An 18,735-nucleotide genomic window follows, 5' to 3' on the forward strand; every position below is an offset into this window, starting at 1 on the left:
TCGAGTGGGATTTTTGCATTGGGTCCCACATGCCTGCCAACCAGATCTTATCTTCCTGACTTTCTGCCCCCTGTACCATCTTCCCCACTTGTGTCTTTTTTTTCCGTTCAGTAGTTCACTATGGCCTGGCAGTCCCACCATATTTGCTTCCAATTTCCTTGTTGTTGACATCCTCGCCGGCAGTTCTCGCTTGTGACTGGGTATATTATGTGTAGTCTTTCTGGAGTGAGGTGCCATTGGAGAAGAATTTTTTGCCACATTTCTCTTAATTGTATGGAACATGTCAGCTTGGGGATTGTGTTCCATACGTCTTTCCATTGGTCCCTGTAAATTGGTTCCCCCAGAGTCTTCTCCTACCTCTTCATATATTTCCACTGAACCTCCTCCCCTTGCTCATTCAGGAGTTTGTACAGGTTCGATATTAGTTTGTGGGAGTCAGCGTCCTTTGTAATGAACATTTCGAACCTGGTCAGTTGTCTCGTGGCAGCCTCTTTGTTGTGAGGGACGAGAGCCAGTACACCAGCTGCATGTGTTGGTATTTTTCCGTCGGTTTTATTCCTACCTCTTGAATGCATTCTTGAAATGTCACAGCCGACTGACCTTTGTACATGTCCCATATTTTCGTGCAACCTGCCTGTATCCAGCTGTCACATGTTTTTGCTTCCATTCCTGGCGGGAAATCTGGGTTTCCAAACATTGGGGTGAAAGGTGACGGATAGGTTTTGAGGTTGCCTGTCTTTGTCGCTGCGTCCCATGCTTCCAGTCCCTCCCCCATGACTTCACTTATTCTGGTGTTGAGGTGTCTGAACTTCCAAAGTAGATCCATCAGGGGTGTCCTGGCCACTGCTGCATCTTGTTTTGCCCATATGTGTTGATGGGGCTGTGCCACCCACTCCTTTTATAACCCTCAATTGGGCCGCCTCATAGTATTTCCTGAAGTGTGGGAGTGTTAGTCCTCTTTCATTCTTCTGCGCCATCAGCGTCGTCATTGCCCCTCTTGGCGTCTTGTGTTGCCATATGTATGCAGATATCATTTTGTTCAATGATCTGAAGAATGCTCTAGGGAGTTTTATCGGGAGCATCTGAAAGTAGTATAGGAGCTTCGGTAGAACCGTCATTTTGATGACTATCATTCTCCCCCACCATGAGCACCATGAAACGTTGAGAGGATTCCATTTCGTGAGGTCGGCTTTTATTTTGGTTAGCATGCCCGGATAGTTGGCAGTGTATAGTTGTTTTATAGACGTCAGTTTTATTCAGGTATGTGATGTTCTCCGTTGCCCCTTTCATGTGGGTCGTACGGACTAACTCTGTTATTTCTCTCGGGTCCGCTGTTAAGTTTAGGATCTCCGATTTTTGTCTCTTGATCCTGAGGCCGGATATGAATCCGAAATGAACCAGCACCCCCTTCAGGGCTGTGAGGGATTGGGCCGGGTCCGTTAATGCCAGTAGCATGTCATCCGTGAAGGCCATCGTTTTGTGTTCTTCTCCTCCCATCTGTAGATCTCTTATTTGTTGTAGTGACCGTATTCTAATCAGTAGTGGTTCCAGAAATAATGCATATGGGATGGGTGATGAGGGGCATCCTTGTTTCGTCCCTCTGGTCAGTCCGAATTGGGACGACAGAAGGCCATTCAGTGATATTCTCACTGTGGGTGTTTTGTAGTTGGCCTTGACCATCCGCATGTAAGATTGTCCGAAGCCCATGCGTTCCATTGTATTGAACAGTTGCATTCATTCGACCCTATCAAATGCTTTTTCTGCATCTAGTGATACCAGAATCGATGGGGTGCGTGTGCATTCTGCCGTCTCTATGATGTGGCACACCCTTCTTGTATTGTCTGCCGTTTGTCTCTTTGGCATGAATCCTGCCTGGTCTTGGATTACCAGCGTTGGTAAGAGCCCTAAGAGCCTATCTGCCAGTATTTTTGTGTAGAGCTTGGCATCCAGATTGATTTGGGCGATTGCGCGGTATAACCCCAGCATTGTTGGGTCCTTCCCTGATTTGGGGAATAGCACCAGCTTTGCCTTGTTCCTTGATGGTGTGATGGTACCCTGCATTTTGAAGCTGTTAAATAGCCCTGTCAGCCTCGGGCCAATGTTTCTTGGAATTTTTTATAGAAGGATTCTGTATAGCCATCTGGGCCTGGCGCCTTGTTTTTGGTCAGTTTCTTGATTTCCTGTACAACCTCCTCTGTTTGTATGTCCCCCTCCAGCATTTGTTTGCTCGCTTCTGATATTTGGGGCATTTGTGCGTTGTCGAGATATGATCTCTGAGTTTCTGTCTTCGGATTTTCTTATTGATACTTAGTCTGGTAGTATGTCTTCATGATTTCTGCCATTTCTTCATTGGTGGTCTTGATGTTTCCTTGTGGGTCCTTTAGCTTCAGTATGGTCGTTTTGTGGCCTTTGTCCCGGAGTTGTCGCGCTAGCAGCTTGTCGGCTTTGTTGGCACTGATATAGTAGAACTGCTTAGTCCTTAGAAGGGCCAGTTCTGCTTTTCTGTTCTGGAGCAGCCCTAGTTGGCCTTGGATATGGTTCATGGCCAGTTTCGCCTTCTTGCATGGGTTATTCATGAGTTCTCTTCCTGTTTACGCGAGTTTTCCTTCTAGTGCTTCTTTTCATAGCGTGCATTGCTTGTCTCACCTGGCCTTCAAGGCTATCAGCTCCCCCCGAAGTACTGCCTTGAATACGTCCCAGAGTACCCCTTGGGGGGGTTGAACCTGTGTCGTTTTCAGTGAAGTACTGATCTATCTTTTCCTGTATTGCTTTAACCATCGCCACATCTTGTAAAATGTCAGTTGGGAATCTCCAGGTCCACACTCCTCTTTTTGGGCTCTGGACGTTGAAGGTGGTTATTATTGGTGCATGGTCAGAGAGTGCAATCAGGCCGACTTCTATTTCCGCCATCTTCCCTACCAGACCCGTTGAGGTCCACATATAGTCTATTCTAGATTGTGTGTTGTTACAAAGTTTCGAAATGCAATATGTTCGAAACAAAAGGATTGAAAAAAAAAATTTGCATGCCCTTTTTTTAATGTATTTTTTTTTGTTTTTTGGTTTCGTGTAGGAAAGATTAGTGGTATTTCCCAAGAAAAAAGCAGGGCTTGGCGGGGGGGGACCCCCCAAGAAAATAATAAAAAAACGGGCATTACATTTTTTTTTTTAGATCCTTTTGGTTCGAAAGTATTGCATTTGACCCTGTTGTATTCGGACCTTTGACTATAAACCGTGGGAGTAGTGTGTGAAGCCTTCTGCTTCTCCCCGCTACGCTCGCCATAGGCAGTGCAGGGTCAATGGGCCTCATTACGAGTCCGGCGGTAACTGAGGCGGTAAAACCGCCTGGTTACCGCCGGACTCGTATTACCATTCCGCCTCCGTGATTCCCGAAATTACCGGGGCATTACCACCCCGGTTTCCCGGGAATCATGGAGGCAGAATGGTGTTAATCCTAGGAGACTCAATGGGAATGGGGATCATGGAAACACCGGCAGCATCTCGTGATGCTGCCGGTGTTTCCTCGTCCGCCTGCAGGCAGGCGGTGTTAAACCCGCCAGGTCAAACCTGGCGGGAACATCACCTCCCGCCTGCAGGAGTCGGGATCAGGCGGTCCGGAAACAACAGTAGTGGCGGGGTTTACCGCCACCATTATTTCCGGACCGCCTGATTTGTAATGAGGCCCAATGTTTCAAATGTCTTCTTTAGTGCTTTTGATGGGGCGCTCGCTTCTGTTCGTGTCTTGGAGCTCCTGTCCAGTTTGGGGTTCCATGCGATATTGAGGTCCCTCCCAGGATGATGTCCCCTGTCGCAAATTCTTCCAGTGCCTTGAGAGTTCCAATGAGAAAACCTTCCTGCCCTGTGTTGGGGGCATATACAGAGGCCAGGGTGATTTGTGTTCCTTCCAGAATGATGATTAGGAAGGAAGGAATCTTCCCAATCGCGGAAGGTCCTAAACACGTGTAAGGTCCTAAACACAACTGTCGTCCACACAAGCCCTTCCTCTTCCACCTTGGGCCTGTGTTATGTTATTTCAGGCGAGCCGTTGCACTTCTGCATGTTTCATCATTCCAGTCTTTGTGTGGTGTTTTACTGATTGGTGTTCCTTTTTTTTTTACTGTTCCAGTGTATTTTATCTGTTCTTCCTTCCTCGAGTGTTCTTTGACACCGTTTGCCATCCCGCGTCCCGTTGGGGTCTCTTATTCTTCTTTGCTGATGGTCGTGAGAATCTGTGTCACCTTGTTGCAGGCCCAAGATTTGCTCCCTTTCTCCGCATGTTGTTATCCTATGTTGGTTACCTTCCCAGGTGAAGAGGAGACTGAACGGGAAGGTCCATTTGTACTTCACTTGGTTTGCCGTCAAGTGCTGGACTACTGGTCCCATTTTTCATCTTTTTAAGACGGTGGACTGGGCTAAGTCTTGAAATAATTGGACCTTTCACTAGTGTTGGTGTGGTGTATCTCGCTTTATGCAGGATCTGCTCTTTCTGGGTGTAAGAGGTCATGGCTGCCAACACATCTCTTGGTCTGGTCCCCGGTTCTGACGTCCTTTTGGGGCCGACTCTGTGCAGCCTGTCTATTTGTATTGTTGGTTCTCTGCTAAGATTTCTGTGAAGAGGTGGGTGATAGTACCCTATAGATTTTTGTCTTCCGCTGACTCTGGCAGATTCTTTATTGTGATATTCGATCTCCTTGATCGATTTTCCAAGTCCTCATATTGAAGCACTAGGGCGGCGGAGGTGCGTACTAGTTGCTTCAGTACTTCGTCCGTTTTTTGCGTGTCTTCTTCTATTTGTTGGACTATTTTCTCCAATGTGTCAGTTCTTGCTTCCAGCTTTGCGATATCTTGCTTCACCTCTTGTAGTGATGGTTTCATGTTGTCTCTCAGTGCTTGGAACTGTGCTTGAACGGAAAGCAAGAGTTGATTTTGTAGGTCTTTAAAGCAGTACTGCATAGCTGTTTTAGACATCATTCCGTCCTCCATGGCTCGTTGGGGGGGTCGTGTGGGTCTGCAGTTGCAGTTTGTACTTTATTTGCCTGAGTTAGATCTCGCGAACCCCAGAGCGGTTTTAGGCTCCTATTATGTCTCCTGCGCTGGATTTTTGGTTCTGGACTTGGACATCAATGCTTATGATTCGGGCTGTATGTTCTCTCGCTGTTGGCAAGAGGTTGTCTCAGTGTGGAGTCCATCTTGAGTAGGAGCTATGTCTGCCGCTTTCAGTCCTGTTTGGCCCCCTTCTCCCCGGTGTTGGGGTTCCGAGGGTTGTCTGATTTGTGCTTCACTTGGTTTCACCACTATTTGCAGCTGGTGTGGGTTTAATGGTGTCATGTTCTTACGGTGTTGTGTTGCAGGAGGCCCCGTGGCACCGGGTTTCCCTGCAACTTTTCCAGTGGGGCGGTATTATTTTGCGCTGTGCCGCCCTTTCTAGCGTTGCCCCTCTTGGTGGGGGTCCTCTCACTTCCTCCTGGTCCTTCACGTTGTTCCCATATTAATTGGGGTGTGCCCCTGGTTGCCACTTTTTGTGGGTTTCTGTGTCTGTGTCCCCCCTTGTGGTTGCCTCCCTTCACCTGGGGCTGGCTTGAGTCTTGCTTTGCTTCTCAGTCTTATGCAGCCTTGGGTATTCCCGTTATCCAAATCCCCTCGTGTATGCATATTATTATAGCTCGTATGACAGGTCTTCACCGTGGGCTATTGTTACTCACTGCGTTCATTCGCTGACAGCGGTCTCCCTGTTGATCTTCTCCATCGGCTGCTGCTGCTCACTGCGTTCTGTTCCCCGGTGCCGGTCTCCCTGTCTGCTTGCTTCCACAATGTTCAGTGTGTGATTGTCCATGCCCCGTTGGACGCTCCTAGATCATGGAAAGTTCCCTCGCTGTCCTCCGTTCTCCCTGCCATGTTGTTCTTGTTGGGTGGGGTGGTGCATGCTTGTTGTGCCTTCGACTGTTGGCCTCAATGTTTCCGGCCGTTCCCCTATATACCTATTTGCTTGCTGAGGGACCACAGGGGGGATGCTGTCACCGCCTGGTGGCCTCTTACGTGCTGTGGCTGGAGCCCTGTGACCGGGTCCCGGGGAGCGGAATTGATCTCCCTGCTTGAATGAGTGATCAGCTCTGTTGCTTGTGCGGCTGAGGCTCTGGGCGCCTGCCCACCGCGTGGGGTCCCTGAGTTGGCGACCGCCTTGGGACTCCCCGTGCCTTCTGCGTCTGGTGAGTGGGTCCTGGGGGTGCACTTTCGTGGATGGGGGGTCTGCTGGCCTCCTTTCCGGCTCGGTGTCTCTGTCCCCCTGGGCCGTAACATCTTTTGATTCACCCGGGGGGCGTATGGGCGCCTCAGGCTGTTACTTCCTACTCGCGGGATGCCTGTGGTTTCATTCCTTGTTTCTCCGTACGCTGTGCAGTGGTTCCACACGGTATTCACGGGCTCCGACTCGCCCAAAATGCTTTTCTGAGGTTCTTTATAATGCGACCCGGCGGGGAGAGACACTTGAGTACGTCCTCCTCTGCCGGCCGCCATCTTGGACTCCTTTCAAATCATTTTATTTTAATTTAATTTGTATTGTTTATATCGCAGACTTAGCTCGAGAACAGCAGAGCGCTGCACATGGTATGACTAACCAGTGTTTGGGCTTCCGTCTTTTAACAGTAGCACAGTAATGTGAGTTGTGGTCTGTGCAGCCATTGGGATTAGTCCTTGGTCAAGTAGTGTTGAAAAAGCCACTTTTTGTGAGATTTCTGAAATTGGAAAATTGTGAGGGCATTCCGAGCCAATACCAGGAGCGAGTTCAAGAGGGTCGGTGTGTGACCAGAGAAGGATTGTTTGCGGGTCCGCTATGTGCAGATGTGTCGGGATTCGAACCGGTTGGTCGATTTGGTGTGCGAGGAGCATGTGCCACCAGATATGTGGAGCTTAGACAGCAGGTCACGTGGTGTGCTACTCTTAACTACATTGTACATGATATGTGAAGTCTTCAACAGTATCCTGGCCTGAAGAGGAAGCCAATTTAGTTTGCGTAGGATGGGTAACAGTAAGAGTTTGGTGGTAATTCATCAGATTACTGCCAGTTTACTGCTAAAATCGTGATGAGGCCCATTATCTGAGGATACCCAACACACTGCATTCTTAAGGAAATGTAACACACTAATATACTAATCACATTAGGTATAATAATCCTGCATTGTAATTTTCCACATAAAGGGTGATCTCAATAGATGCAATAGTCAAGTGAAGCACATCAGTATATAATTATTTATTCTATTACTACGTATAGGGTTAAACAACACCATATTCAGATTTGGGAAACAGTACTTCAAACAAATTAAGGAAACATTTTTGGGAGGGAAATTCATTCTGTGATTTGCTACCATTTATACAAGTTGGTGGATTCTATTCCATTGCAAGCATTAAAAAAACACCACTTCCCCGACGTCTGGCCCATCAAATTCAGTTCCGTGTGAAAACGAAGCCCTGAAAAAACTCTTTTATAATAAGCTTGATTCAATAAGATTTTGTATTTTTTTGCCAGGTGTTTTTACTTTTCTCTTGTTCCATATTGTGATCCCCTTATACCCTCCTGCCTTCACTCTTCTTTCTTCTGCCTTCCCATAATGTTTTTTTTTTCTTTTTACCTGTCCAATGTGCTCAATTTTATTCTAGGTTGACTTTTTAGAAGTGAACATTTTTGCAAAAATGTTTTTTCAAAGGACTTATTACATGTTACCTCAAGGGACGTCATTTCACCAAAATGCCAGGGGTAGCAGAAGTGATATCACACGACCCTTGAACTCTGATGACATCACAGGAAGTAATGTAATTTGACCCCACCCCGAAGTGGCATCACAGGAAGCCATGGAACACGACATTTCACCCTATGAAAAAACATGGTGACATCACACAGCATTGTTTCTGAATATACTACAAAAAAATGTTACAATATAACTGTAATGTGATGTACATTTCATACAATAATGGATGAGCATATGTATCATTAATATCTGTGCGTATAAGCCCATACTAACAAATCACTGTGAATGCAAGCAGACGTCCAAGGCCAGCGCTCAACCCACGGAGCTATAATACCAGCTATAGCTATCAGAAAACCAGACACCACAGAAACAAAGAGCCACATGCTGCTGGCCACAGCCCATGAGCCTCAATGCAAAAAAGAAAATAACAATAAAAATTAAAAAACATTTTTGCATGCATTTTTTTAGGGGTAGCAAGGGAGACCTCGGGGGTCGTAGTTGGGACCCCTAAATGACGTCCATGGTACCTCAAGTTCTAACAGCAGCTCTAGCTTGCCAGCTCTAGAACCTCTAGACACATGTAATTATTCCAATAGAATGAATATTTTACAGAGTTCTATCAGAGAAGCTTGCATTACAGTACCAGCTCAAACCTAATAAAGACCTCCGGGATTGTAGATAATAGAATTCTCAGCAAGGTGCTAGCCAACAAGATGCAAAGACCTGTTACCTGTTTGACTCTTCGCAATCAGCCAGCATTTATTCCTAAACGAAATACATCAATGAATTGAATTACTCTCTTCTATGTCCTCCACGGGATGGCGGACTCAACCCAAGCAATAGCAGTGACATCATTGGATGCCGGAAAACATTGATTCCACCAATTGGAATATTTGTAACAGATGCTATGCCACATGAATTTTGGAGAGGCATTGATATGTTGAATTAAAATCTCATATACTTCGTTACTAGTCTGAATCAGAACTGGCCAGATAGGGTCAGAGAAATGGGTACTCTATAGAGGCACTAGACTGTTGAGTCCTTTATATATAATTTGCAGTGATGATTGCCTTGCTCGCTTACTTGTCTACTTCTACTTGGAGGAGAATGCAAATAGATGATATCCCATGTTTAATGTCACTGTGCTTGCACAGCTAATTATGTGCATCCAGCCTGACCAACACTTTGCCGCTAATGCTGGAAGAGATTTTATTGTGTGAATAAATCATAACATATCATGGTTGTTTCATTAGGGGGATTATGAGCATGTCCTCTGGATATGCTACTAATCCTATACCTGTAGTGCAGCCTGCACCCCTTTTGATATCTGAGGATGCAGGTGTGTTTGGACGAAGATAATCTATTTAGCCTTACTAGCGGAAGAACAGTGCAGGGCATTGGAACCTAATGAGAGTTTTGGATCACATTGACTCTGTCAGTACAACCAAAATGATATATGTTTTTGATTGTTTGTGGTTTATAAAACCTTTACAACACAAAAGAAAAGTTTATACATTTCATCACATTACATATGACATCAATATAAAATCAACATTAATAACAAGATTGTCATATATATTTTAAAACATGAATCAAAACTAAAGAAAATGTAAGACAAAACAGAAAATATAAAACAAGAATTAAATAATTGTCAAAAAATGTTTTCATCATCTTATCTATCTATCAATTTATAAAAATATATAAACTGACGCAGTTAATATTTCCTGAACATATAAAGGATAACAGGGGGTTAATAATTTCTTAATTTCAATTCAATAGATTTAAAAAAGGAAGCTACAGCTAACATGTCGTGAGCATTCTCACCATACAAACATCTCTGCAAACATATTCCACAGTACACCAATAGCTAGAGAGGAGCAGTTTTCCTAGATAGCACATCCTCATACCGTTGATTGCTGGACAGTGCAGAATCCGATGTCGAGAGGTTTCCTCTATATAGTTAGTCTTACAAAACCTACACCCAAACTCTGCTGCTGTAATCAAACCTGTCATCAAGCGGATTTCATTGGTAGGTAAAATATTCCAATGAAATCTAAGGAAATTTGATCTATGCAGGTTATCGGGAAATCTTACCATATAAGGCTACAATGTTCCTCATTTCTTGTGTTCATGGCGAAGGTGACCCATTGACAGATAGCTATGACATTTCTCTACTGTGTCAATCCAATCTTTGTCATTAAGGCAATTTTTGACCTTTATCGGGTTTGCAATCTGGTCATCAGTAATCAAGTTTAGTCTTTGCAAAATATGTTCACTTGACACACAAATCTGAGCAATATAATGAATGGACTTCCCTTGGGGATTTTGGTTCATACACATATTCAAGTCTACATACAAGGAAGCAGAAGCAGGTACAAGCAATTTTCTGTATAAAGACAATACCTTCCACTCTACTCATGCTCTGATTAAAATTAGGCCTAGCTCAAATCTTATGGCCGCAAGAGGAACAACATTAGGTACCCCCAATATCCTGCGCCAAATCTTAGCCTCTGCCAAATCCAGCCATTTAGGAACAACATGTTTACAAAGTTCCAGCCCATATGTACGTTGTGGAATTATTTTCCCTCATTGAATTTTAGTGCAGAATAATAAAGTCCACATTTTCGATTTCATGTTATCAGTTGGTTAAGCAGAAGAGTAGATTTTTGGAGTCTTACATTACAATAGCCTGGGGTAGCTGACATAGGAAAACCCAAATAGGTCATATTAGACACTGATTTAATTACTGTTTTCTCCCAAGACCACATATGGGCCCTTTGTTTCTTACTTTTTGTAAGGGAAAGTATTTTCGTTTTGTTTGATTGATTAAGAGACCGTTGTCACTTGCAAAAGATGAAAATGGCGAAAGTAGCCTATTTAGACCGACGCGGGAGTTGTCGAACAGTAAGAAGTCGTCTTCATAGGCTAACCAAGGCACCTTCAGGGCGCCCACCTTTGGAGACACAAGCATAGCCGGACTCAGATAATCATTTACATCTGACATATAGGTTGAATAAACAAGCCGCAAGGATACAGCCCTGCCTTGAACCAGAGGGGGTGGGATACAACTGACATAACCCCCTCTCTATTCAGTCTAACCTGAATACTAGAGTTCTCATTAAGCCCAATAATTAATTTTAATCGGCCATGTGGTATTCCCCAGCCTGCCAACTTTTCCCACAATCTGGACTGATCGACACGGTCAAAAGCAGATGACAGGTCTACAGATGCAACATACATGCAGCCAGCAGAAGTGGACCATGCACGTTCCTGGAAGGCCCTTAACATGAGGCCATTAAGATTTGCGGAATGTGGTTGCGAAAGCCCATCTGGAATTTAGATATCCTATTAAAGGAAGAAGCCCACGTTTCAAGATGTTGAAGTAGTACAGAAGCAAAGATCTTACTGACCCACATCTAACAGTGAGATCGGTCTGTAATTTTTTTACGATCCGATCTTGCACCCTTTTTACACATAGGGACAACATGGGCAGTCTGCTATGATTTAGGAAAGGTTTTAGAAGCAATAACACTCATAAAGAGAATGGCTAAAGCGTTTGCCAAGTTGGTTGGGTCCTTCTTTAGGGTGCTAGTTTTAAGGCCATTGGGACCGACGGCTCGAGGATTTAGATAGTTACCAGTTCATATATTTTGTTAACATCAACCAAAACGTTTGATTCTGAAGCCATATTTGCACTGATCCAGATAGCAGCAGATAATGGCATGGCTTTGCCTAGGGCATATAAGTCTGAAGAAAACTCGACCCAAACAGATTCTTCAACAGCATTTAGCTTGACCCTCCTGCCAATTTCATTGACCAAAGCACACCTGAGTCTTTTTTAGTTAATACCTGAAGCATCATTTCTGAATCACGTTGTAGGATCGTCTGAACTTACAAACGTTTCTGTATTTTTGTTTTTCAATTTTGCAGCTAGATAACTTTATTGTAAGAGACGTATTAGAGCTCATTATTATTCTCAAAGCCCTTCTCATATCAACATTCATAAGCTCTAACTGGTCATTGAATACATGGTTATGTTTCTTTTTTATTTTCTGCTTTTTTAGTTTAGAATTATTTATGGCAGCGATCATTAGTTCTTTGATGGTTAAGTCAAAAATATCCACATTGAAAACGTCTAGTTTCCCCTCCAAAGTAGTATGACGCATCACATGATTAAATTTGTTGGTCAGTATCTCAATATTTCGTGGAGACCAACGAAGAGCGTTTCTACTAGGGGTCACTTTCAAATTAATGGGCCCAATTATTGCCTGTTCTTTAATTTGAAAAGGTAAAGCAAAGTTGGCTCTTAGGATACAATGATCACTCCATGTGTTTTATTTTTATTCTAAAATCAGAGCAAAGCTCGGACATCTGTTGGTCAGCAAAAATGTAATCCAGAATGCTCCAAACTCCGATCAGGACAGCTTCATAAGGGATATGCTAGACAAATTAGAACTCCAGGTCACATGGGAGATAGTGCTGGGGGGGACTTAAACATAGCATGGAACCCCATCCTGGATAGATAGGGAGCCAAACAACAGGATCAGGGCACCCCTTCAAAAGCACTTAAGCAGAAAATGACTGACCTAGCGCTAGCAGATGCCTGGCACAATATGTATGGCAGTCAGAAAAGCTACACATATTTCTCACACGTACACAACAAGGGCTCAAGAATAGATTACCTATGTGTCTCGGTGGGGCTCCTAGGGAAAATACAGCAGGCAGAGATAGGCCCTATAACACTCTCAGACCTTGCCCCACTGTGGGCATCCCTTAAATGAACTCAAAACCACCCACGCCCATGGGGCTGGTTACTCCCAGAGGAAATTATCAGAGACCAGGTCATGGGGCAGGCCCTCAGAGAACATATCACAGACTATCTGGCCAACAACGATCTTCCCGACACAAATAAGGGAACACTATGGGAAGCCGTGAAGGCTGTAACAAAGGGACACCTCATAGCTCTTAAATCACAGAGGGAGAAACTGAATCACCAATGGGAAAAGGAACTTGAGGCCAGCATAAGTGCGATTCAAGCAGAGATCATGCAAACACCAACTAAGAAACTCCAAAGAACACTAAGACACGTCCAAGGGCAACTGGAATCACTCTGCACTAAAAAGGAGGAGAGGGCCCTCCTTTATACAGAACACTGGTACTATGTGAAAGCGAATAAGGCCGACAAACTATTAGCTAGACAACTGAAAGGGAAGCAGCAGTCACAGACAATAAAGGCCCTAAAAGATGACAAGGGGCAGGTAAAGACTTTAACCTCAGACATGGGAGATATATTCAAACGCTTTTTCCCAGAAACTGTAATCCGCGGACCTCCTGAGGAAGGAGCAGCAGAAGGCATACTTAGAAGGGATACACCTCCCAGTAATAACGGAGGAAGAAAAACAACTCCTAGACAGGGAAATCTCAATAGAAGAGGTCAATAAAGCAATAACGGACCTCCCGAAAAATAAAGCTCCGGGCTATGACGGTTACACCGCACCATTTTATAAGACCTATAAAGATATACTTGTCCCTGTCCTCACAGACTTGTTTAATATATTTAAGGAGAAAGGGAACGTAACCCAAACCATGAATGAGGCTAAAGTTGTGGTATGTCATAAAAAGTGGAAGGAGGAACAACTCCCTAGCGCGTATCGCCCAATAGCACTAATCAACTAGGATGCGAAATTGTACACTAAAATATTAGCCACAAGGCTGACAACTCCTCCCAAAGTTGAGCCATCAAGATCAATCCGGATTTGTCCCAAACAGACAAACACATGATAACATCAGAAGGGTACTACACTTAGTGTAAAAAATAGGGATTACACAATCCCCCCGGCTATGGTCGCCCTCGATGCGGGAAAGCGTTTAACCAGGTCGAGTGGTCACTCCTCTTCCAAATATTGAGAAAAATGGGCATGGGCAAAGCGTTCATAAATATGATCGGAGCCAATTACAACTCCCTGACGATAAGGATAGCGGTGAACGGGGGATTATCAGAATCAGTGCAAATAGAGAGAAGGACCAAACAAGGGTGTCCGCTATCCTCCCTGCTATATGCGATATACTTAGAACCCCTATTAGCCAAAATTAGAGAAACGCTGGAAATAAGTGGCATAGAGATGGTGGGACACCCGCACAAAGTAGTAGCATATGCGGATGACATGGTAGTGGCACTAGGAGATCCGGAATGATCACTCACGCATCTCATGCACGAGATCGAAACATTCCGCGAGATATCGGGGCTAAAAATAAACAGGCAGAAATCAGAAATCCTGATACTGGCAGGGAATAGAAAAAAGATCCAAGCAGTTGCAACTGACGACCAATTGAAAATAGCGAATACTGGGGTTAAATAACTGGGAATCACACTCATGGGGAGAATAGACAAATTGTATGCCCACAACTACTCGCAACTCTTAGACAAAATAAAAAAAAACATACTGAATTGGAACCCATTAACAACATCATGGTGGGGTAGAATAACAGAGGTGAAAATGACCATACGCCCAAAAATTATGTATCTGTTCCAAGCCCTCCTGGTAAGAATCCCCCCAGCTTTCTTTAAGTCGCTCACGAAGATGATTATAGCATACGTATGGCAGAATAAAACCCCTAGGGTATCGAGTGCGGTCATGACGGCACACAGAAATGAAGGGGGGTGCGCCCTTCCACATTTTAAGAAATACCACAAAGCTGCACAGCTTTGGGTGCTGAAGGAATGGATACCGGAAAACGGGGAAAAAAATCTGGGAATCACAGGATAGGGCGGTGGCGACAACACCCACCCAACGCCTTTTATGGATTAACAAATAACACAGACACCCCAATGTACATATTAGTGAAATATTGAGGATGGCGCTGGGAGTGTGGGATACGGCCACACAGAAAGAAACCCTAACAAAAGATCCTGCCCACTTCATGCTACTATTTAAAAACCCAGAATTCCCACCAGGAATGGAAAAAGGGGCGTATCGGAAATTGGAAGAGGCAGCGTGTAAAATGGTTGGGGATATGTACCAAGATCAGCAGATAAAAACATTAGCGGAATGCTTAACACAGCTGAACCTGACCCCTAAAGATAGCTACAAATATGAACAATTACACCACTGGCTGGGTACAGCGCGCATAAAAAGCGCAACAACAAGGGACCTGACCATGTTTGAAACATACATAATGACGCACAAAAGAACACCCAAGGTTGTCTCCAACACATATAAATAAATACTTAAATACACAAGTTGAAACAGTTAAGTGGCAATACATAAAAAGGTGGGAGAAAACACACAAATGCTCACTCCCTGGGGAAAGGTAGGAATTCATATGGGGTACAATACCTAAGCTGACAAAAATCATTTAAACTACAGAAATGTGGATGAAAGTGATGATGCAATGGCACTATATGCCAGAAAGACTACATACAATGCACAGCAACTCCCCAGACAGGTGCTGGAGGGAATGTGGCAGGAAGGGAGATTGGCGATATATATGGCGGGAATGCCCGAGTCTAAACCTATACTGGGAGGAGGTGAAAACCCAAATGCAGAAAATGTTCCCAGGGGCTGCGAATATTTGGAATGAAGTGTGGGTAGGGGGCCTATGGGACCCCCGGGACAAACAGTTGAATGTAACGCAGAAAAGGAACTTTATAGGCCTATTGATAGGGGCGTGGCTGGAAATAGCCCATAAATGGGAGCAAAAAAGCCCACCACTCGCAGTGGATTGGACAAGAAGAGTATGGTCATACCTAGCTATGGAGCTAGTAACTTATAATATTCAAGGGGAACATCAAACATTTAGAATGGACTGGGGTTTGGTTCTGGAGCATCTCCAAACAGACTACAAATAGCAATGGTGCCCACATAAAATAAGGATTCTGGACCTTTTCAGTTGAAGTAGGAGAGACTTCCCAAAGAGGATGAATACTGATGGAGATCATCCGGTGGGGGCAGGGGGGAGTTTAATGTTGTTGTGAACAATGTATATGCCCACCCCAAACTGCCTGTTAATCATATGGAGACCCAGGGAGGTCATTGTATAACTCCACTGCCAATCTGTTTGTGATTTTAACTCGGGCTGAAGAGTCGAGATAATAATCCCACAGATTTACTTGATGCTTGATGGTGTGCAATTGGCATTCAAATCACTAGCAAAGAAAACATGTCTACAACCAGCGCTGGATTTCCATACAGAGACAAGCTCGGTGATGGTCAGTAGGAAGACCTCTAACACCCCCACTCCCTTATGCCAGTAAACATTGATTAATAATTCATGGAAGTTGTCTGTATATGCCGAAACATCTACAGCTAGCATTCCATAAAGGAGGTTTACCATCTGTTGACCAATTAAGCCAAGATCACACCGAAGAGCAGTAATGAGGCCACCTGAGGGTCTTCCTTCGCAGCTTGGTTTTGCAGGCTGAAAAAATACCTTAAAACCATCTCAAAAGGAGGAATAGATGTTATCCAAGTTTCCTGGAGCATTACACAGTTGTTACTTCGTAAGAGGGCAATCGTTTCAATATTTGTCAGCAAAGGCACATTTCCTCTGGAATTCCAGGAGTGTAACTTAAATTCCTCTTCACCAATATGGTGGGCTACGGGCCAAGATGATCTCGACTTAAATCTAAAAGGATTATACCTCACCTGACCTTGAGCTCTAAAGCCTGGTGTTCTTACTTGGTTATGAACCACATCAGTATTATATTGAGCACTTTTTTTTAGGATTAGGGACGTATGAATTGTCCCTTCACCACAGGATGTGGATTATATGCTGACATTCCAACCATCGAGCAATTGAGAAACCCATATTATTTAAGAGTACCCTTTCTGACAGGATCACATAAATCACCAGTCTAGATTGAAAATGGAGCAGTGATTGTGTCGTATTCTGCTTGTTTGGGAAAACTACTCTTTCGATATCTGCTGAGGATCAGAGCACTGAAAATGGGAATTTCTGAGAATGTAAGCAAGACATTACTACAATTTAAACAGATTGGAAAGCTATCTCCAAGTAAACTAGAGATCACAAGTATGTTCCCCGCATCATTTGAAATCTCATTTCCACAGGGGTTAGCTTTCGGTAAAGGTCTAGACATTCTTGGTAACAGGGTAAGGAAATTAGTCACTTAAATCTGTGTGGCGACAGGTACCTTTCCCTTGCTCAAGGGAACTATACAAAGTGTGACTACCTTTCATGACAGTTTTCAAGTTGGCCATGTTGATGTGATCTCCCACAGGAGCATAAGTATTATTGATCATTCCAGGGGGGACTATACAGAGCTCCGTAGGAGTCGTTATGGTAGGAGAAACATCAGTACGCCACCCTCTTGGAACATACAAGGTTTGAAGGTGAGTTGGTCGGTGTATTTCTCAATCTTGAATGCAAAGGGGCCTGACCAAAGTTGCTAGAAACACTTGCAACACACTTCGGATCCCAAACCCCACAAGTTTGTACAACAGCCTCACAATTTGACAACGTATTTAGTGCAGCATTTGTCTGCCCATTATCACACTTACATTGACTCTTCGTAAATGAGGTGCTTTCTTAAGGAGTAAGGCAGGTTTCATAACAGGGAATGTGGGACCAGAGGGTTGGTAGAACCTCCCATCGGGTTAACAACATCTCTAAAGGTTACCATTTTGGGCATGGTTTGTATACCAGCATCCACCTTTAAAGGTGCCGGAACATCAGGATTTACCAGAGCTGATACCCCCCGAATGGGGTAAAACAAAACCACTTTATACGCCAGTGGAGAATTAACACTGGATAGATGCGTACTGTTAGGGAGAACTCTCTCTTTAGGCTGAATTTCCTAACCTAGTGAGTCCCCCAGCAGCTTTGCTGGATTTCTGGAGTTTGTTTTTTTCTCCTGCCAAGAGTGAGACTCTTTTTCTCCCACTCTTGGACATGATCTATGGTGTTCCTTTGACTGTTAATGTGTTTTTATGGTCTATGGGGTCCTTTACTCCATAGGGTCTCATGTGTTTTTACTATGTGTGTTACACAGCACCTTCTGTGCAGTGACACAGGGGTGTCATAGTGACACCCCACAATAGACTCCATACTCTGGGACTGACTACTGTCTCACAGGGCATGTAAAGTCACCATTGGCTTTACTAGTCCCAAATTATTAACAGAAACCGGTACAAACCATCATATTGTGGACGTACTGGTCGGGGAAATTCGATTGCCCCGGGGTCTGTTAGTCGAGGGGGCACGTCTCTGTCCCCCCTGATCGAGTTTTGGCTGGTGGCAGTGGATACTACTTTTTATATTCGACCGCGAATATATCCCTATGGGATTTTCCCATTGTTCGAGGCTACCAACTTTAATTATTTAATTCTCATAGCCTCGAACATACCGCTGGTTTATTTAATTAATATTAATTCGCCGGTTGGTATTTTTTGCCAGGACTCGATTCTAAAATGGCGTTTGTGTTCTCTTCTGTGACTCCAACCCAAGTCGAGCCCTTTGTTCCACTTTTTGGTGGGCTTCTCCACAGAAGCCTCCAAAAGTGGTGCCAGTCTGTCTGGGTACCACAGGGGGTGTGGGAGGGGGTTTAGGCAACCTGGACTGAGTTACCTTGGTAACTCAAGTCGCACTCTTGTGTGATTGGCCCAAGTGGTGAGCCGGCCGGCTCACCACTTAGCATGTTTGATTGACAGCTAGGCTGAGTGAATGGGGGTGTGCTGCATAAAAGCAGGGCGTTGGGGACTGGAACTTCAGAAGTCGCCACAGGACCTGAGAATCCGATGAGGGAGAAGTTGAGCCGACCTACCACGACGACACCACCGGTGGAGCCCTGCGGAACCGACTCACCACTTCCCGACGACAGAGAAGATCTCCCGGCTGGAGAGGCTTCTTCCCCTGACTGGTGGGCACAACCAGTTTACCTTCTTCTCTTCGCATCCCAGGCCGTCTTGTGGTCGAATTGCCCGTGCCAAGCACCCCGGCAACCGGATAGCCACTTAACACTGGACCGCAAATAAAAGGG

General features: G+C 44.6%; 1 protein-coding gene across 3 annotated transcripts in view; it reads left to right on the forward strand.

Moving 5' to 3' along the window:
• The window catches only part of CFAP70 (cilia and flagella associated protein 70), a 1,359,754-nt gene that overhangs the window by 907,422 nt on the left and 433,597 nt on the right, over positions 1-18,735 (forward strand). The gene's annotated exons all lie outside the window — the stretch shown is intronic.

The sequence above is a fragment of the Ambystoma mexicanum genome, chromosome 5p (genome assembly GCF_040938575.1).
Source record: "Ambystoma mexicanum isolate Mex_15411 chromosome 5p, UKY_AmexF1_1, whole genome shotgun sequence".
Classification (NCBI taxonomy): Eukaryota; Metazoa; Chordata; class Amphibia; order Caudata; family Ambystomatidae; genus Ambystoma; species Ambystoma mexicanum.